This window comes from Tasmannia lanceolata, unplaced genomic scaffold (assembly GCF_043159265.1).
Source record: "Tasmannia lanceolata isolate RefF3 unplaced genomic scaffold, GAP_Taslan_0.1 ptg000037l, whole genome shotgun sequence".
Lineage (NCBI taxonomy): Eukaryota > Viridiplantae > Streptophyta > Magnoliopsida > Canellales > Winteraceae > Tasmannia > Tasmannia lanceolata.
The window spans coordinates 3,785,584-3,790,823 of NW_027518714.1; the positions used below are offsets into that span (position 1 = coordinate 3,785,584).

General features: G+C 41.1%; 1 pseudogene; it reads right to left on the reverse strand.

Annotated features, from left to right (window-relative positions):
• Positions 1 to 2,792: 2,792 nt before the first annotated feature.
• Positions 2,793 to 4,782, reverse strand: LOC143862336 (delta(8)-fatty-acid desaturase 2 pseudogene; annotated as a pseudogene).
• Between the last annotated feature and the right edge of the window lie 458 nt (positions 4,783 to 5,240).

Here is a 5,240-nt window from a genome sequence, read left to right on the forward strand (position 1 = left end):
GTTACAAGGTGAACGGAAACGAAGAAATTGTCAAGGAGTGTCTTTGATGAATTTTGAACGGGTGAAAAATGAGAGGATCTACTTAAAAATGTCAGAAAGTTGAGGGGGTGTCTTTTGTACCTTCAATATCACAGGGTTAGAAGTGGAATTTGGCCATAATTGAAGGGGTATATCGGTATTTTTCCCTTCAATGAATAAGACAAAATCTGTTGAAAAGTGAGCCTATGTGTTTGCTCATTCATTGAACAGGCTGCCTGCTAAATGCCTTGTGGAATGGTTCCGAGCAAATATTTTGAGATTTGCCAGGCAATTTCGCACTCACTTTTTTCAAGAGAAAACGGCCATCTAAGATAATTTAAATGACTTAGACAAAACCTACTACTAGGTGGCTGTTCTCTCTTGAAAAAGCAAGCGGCAAAATGGTTTTTTGCCAAATCGGCTAACAAAATAGGAATGCACGATCTAGTTTGGAAAATAAAGACGAGTGAATTTAGCCAACGATATGATCATTTTGAGTGTTTTTTGCATTTTGGGGGGATTCGAGCTCACTCCCTCATCTTCTTAGGCATGTGTCGCAAAATAAGGTTTCATCTTTATTTTCAACAAAATCTAGTTTTGCAAGCAGCTCTCAACAAAATATGAATGCTAAATGGACGGGTGACTTTGCAAAATTCAGCGACACCTCCATTGGATCCATCTCATCAAGGTGCATTTATTACTCCTTTAGGGCCCGTTTGGATACCTCATATTTTGTATTTGGATTTGGAATTGAGTTTTGAATACAAAATGAATAGATCCGCCAGCTCATGTTGAGGGAGGGAGACAGAGAGGGAAGGGGTTACTTCCTAGTGGAGGGGAGACCGGGAGAAGTTGAGGAGCCAAGAGGGTGAAGGAAACTGTCATATCTGTGGATTTCCAATTACTTATTTCCTCAGCATATTTGGAAATCTGGTTTTTTTTGAAGGAATGAGACTGGATTTGATTCTCATTTCTATAGACATACAATTCATTAGAGCTTTCCAACAGATGAATGAGACTTTTTGGAGGAATGAATAGGTTCCAGATAAGCTTATTCCACCAGACAGTGGTGGAAGGATCATGAACCGCCTTCTCCAAGCAAGCTTGAATGAGAGAGCTCCATTCAAGAAACTGGACCGGACCAAGATGTATTGGAGAAGAGATATGTTGCCACTAAGGTATAGCATAGGAGACATTCTAAGGAATTGGCTAATGGTTCTAAGTGAAATATGAAGAAAGGTTAAAGCTGCACCAAGATGGATTCCTCCACCATCTTTTCTTTTCTCCGAGCGGGCATCAATGGAATACCCCCGAGATTCTAGTGGTAGATTGCTGATGCCTATTTTGGGCCCAGCAAGAATTTGTGATGTTAACAAGACGGAAGCAAGAGCTCTACTCTGGGGGTAAGATGGTACATGAATGTTAGGCTTGGTCTCTTGATCATCTAAGGTGATTCAGCTAATGTCTTGGCATGAGTTGCTAGCAAAGCCAGTGGACCTTGGAAGTTGGCAGGTATTATATCAAAAATCAAGGATCTAGTCCCGAAAATTGGCCCACGATTTCAGAATATGAAGAGGTCAGCCAGGGAAAAAGCTGATAAACTGTCAAAAGAAGGCGTCAAGGAGATTGTGGATATTGTCAATACATACGTAGAGGAAGCAAGAGTAGAGCTGTATTTTTTGTTTTTGTTTCATCTCCCATGAATGTGCTGATTTTGGTTGCATTTATTTGTCTGGCTGTAGTAGACCGAGGGCTTGATTCAGATGTAGAGTTGTTCAAGGAACTCCTTCAGACCAAGCCGCAGAAGAAATAACAGACAAGGAGTAGAGTAACTTACGGGATAATTATATACCTTTGGCTGGAGTTTACGAAAGCTTTAACAACTTGAGACTAATATTCTTGTTCTAACGTTGAGACATGCGCCAGCCGGTAAGGAGGGCACATACATTTTTGGCATTAAGATAAAATGATGGACTGATATCAACACAGATCTGTTCCGGTGTTGCACAGATTAAAGAAAAGAAAAAATCAAGAAAAAGTGGAGGAAATGAGAATCCTGTGACCCTAATACAATATGATTTGTTTCTTGAGTTGCCTATGAGGAACAACAAAAACTACATGATCTGCGATAGATTCTTTGAAGCTCAGAGAATGCTCTACGGCCTGCTACAAGGTCACCGGAAGAACAGAGATGATCGATGGAAGGACTTGCGATGAAAGTAGATATTGCAGAAGTGAAAGCCACTATAATGGAGGTCTGTCGGAAATTTCTCAGGAAGGGTGTATCGTGGGATATTTTAATTGTTTTTGTTATTTTTGAGATTATCTCAGGAAACACTACTAGATGAAGCAAGATGCATACCTGATCTTCATAGTGAAGACACTTTCCTCCAAGAAGATTGCAGCTTTGCCTGTACTTTCTTTATTCGCTCGCTTTGGATATTCGGATTCTACTGTGGCTGAAACACCGAAGCAGAGAACTGGGTCTAAGAAGCTCAACATATGTTGATTGGCAGGGCTGTATGCTGTGGGTTATGGAAGAAGGCAAGTGAAATGGAGAATTGTTAGGTTTTTTACACCTATATGGCTATATAGGGAGGCCATTGCCATAGAAGATATAGTTTTCTAACCAATTTTTTGAGCACTCTAAATTTCAGCATTGTGGGACTTAACCCTTAGGAACAGAGTTGGTATCCAGTTTTAATCACCTATTTTTATCCAAATAGTTTGACTTGTATAAAAGCAATAGTAAACATCAAGAACCAATGCACAAGTTTGAAGAGTCAAGAACTACCAGATTAAACCATCTGCAAACCAGTATAGCTTCTATAAAAGCACTAGCATCGAGGCAAAGGTCCAAAAGCAAAATTTCAAATCTTACATCTATTGTTTAAGGCAAGAATGCAGCTTCCTACCCCACTGAAATACATGGTAAGACATTCAAAGTACAATAAAACCAAAAACCAAACTCAGGCCATTTAAAGAGAATTACCCAATCATAAGTTACCTTCAATGTGATCCTTATTCTCCCCAAAAACAAAACATAATCCGCGATGCTATAGTCAAACAAAGGAAAAAGAGCTACATCAAAACTCAAAACAAACGAATTATAAACAAGTAATCCCAAGCTAAAGAGAATAACCCAATCCGAATACTACAATATTACATATATAGAACAGCAATCTTCGATCATTCACTCACGATCACAACCTACCGATAGATTTTTCGGTAGGAAAATAGAACCCTAAACCACGGTTTTGATAACTGCAAGCATGGAGTCATAACAAGCTTCAACCAAAGGTGTTAACAGCTTCCCATACCAAATTCTTCGGAACGGGGTTGGTGATATCCCGAGCCTGCATTGCTGCAGTCCTGAGAGTATCGACTGTCAATACATTCGCCTCCCAAAACGACACGCTATTGTAAGGCAAGTTATGCTTCTTGCAGAGATCCCTCACGAAAGGCATGATCTTTCTAAGATTGCAACGAGGCAACCGAGGGAACAGATGGTGCTCAACCTGAAACTGCAGTCCCCCATGGAACCAATCCATCCAAGGCGGGCAAGTAATGTCAAGAGACCCCACTGTTTGCTTCTCGAACCAATCGTTCCCCGAAGGTTTACCCATATAAACAGTCGTAGAAAAGTGATTCAGAGTAAACTGAACATGCTGAATTCCAGTCACACAAAAACTTGCAAGCAAATACATCCACCTCTCACCCGAATTCGGCAAAAACGAAAGGAGTAAAGGAAACCAAATCCAAAAAACAAGGATTCCCAAAATCTCTTGGGCTCTATTAGGAACCTTAGTCTTTGATAACAACAGTGAGATTGACTGAGCAAATAGATTGATTCGAGCCAAACACATTACAGGATAAAAAGTCCAATGCTGGTACTTGACAAGAAATCGCGCAAAGGAATTGAAATTCAACTTCCTATCATAGTATTGAGAGGTTATAGAATTAAAGAAGTTAGAAGATACCGCGAAAAGTGGCAAGTGTTGTAGATCTGGATCAAAATCCAAACTGTTACAAGCAATGTGATGGGCATTATGATTCCTCTTCCACCATCCAATGCTGATACCCGTCAAGCAATTACCCGCCAAAAGCTGAGCAAATCTGTTAAAACCCGGACCCGTCATAACCCGATAATGGCCCGAATCGTGCCCGATCCAACCGCTCTGAATCCAAAGAAAACCCATCATTCCACCACTAGCCAAATGAACCCAGATATTATCCGAACAAACCACGCCATAAACGCAAAGTGAAAACATTAGAAGCATGAAAGTGAGGGTAATTAGGGTTACATGGCCTTTCTTTTCGTAAAACCCTAATTTGGAGAAAACAGAGATTAGGGTTCTGTAGTCTTTAGAGACAGGAGAAGCAAAATAATCTTTCAAATGTCCGATGTAGAATCGGTGTAGGTGTTGCCAGGCGGTGCCCGGATGGAACGCGAGGAATGCGTCGGTAGCATCTTGTCCGGCGAGACTCAGGAGCGGGAGTTCGCCGCCGGGATGATTTTCCGTCCATTTTGTTACATCGTAGACTTTGCCCTGGATCGAGATCCATAGATCCCCTGCCTTGTTGTGCTTTTGAAGCTCTTCTATTGAGATGTACTTCTTCTTATTCTCTTCCATTCACAAAAACTTAGAAACTGAACACTCACAATGCTGGAATCCCTCCTACTCTTTTCCACTCTCTCTCTCACTCTCTTTCTGAAATAAGCTTAAAGAAAGCTGTCCTTATCAAAGAAGGGCAGAGGTAAAAAGAGAAGTGAAGAGATGCGCCACATGAAAGATTTAAAAGCCAGGGGAAAAAACACAAGGAAGAATAATTATAGGGCGATGATTTTTCACACACCCCAAATAGGATTATGCGCCCCACATGTTCAAGTGATTTGACGTCAGAAAGCGTTAAAGTCTGCCACAATTCACGTGACAAGTGGGCCGCATAATCTTACCGGGGGGGCGAAAAAATCATCTCCCTAATGATATGGGAACCGAGTTGGAGAAGGAGAGTGAAACCGAACAAATATCCTCTTCGCAAGTTCCCCACTTTTTTTTTTTTTGGCCTTTCTCTCTTTAAAATGACAAAACTACCCCTCCCATGTCATGTGACGTGTGGAGTTTATTCGGTTCCGGTTTCTGCGCGCGGGCCCGGTATCATTTTGTACGCGGTGGTGGGGTCCAGTTTCAATCATAGTCGTTCGTAACGATTCTTTTCAT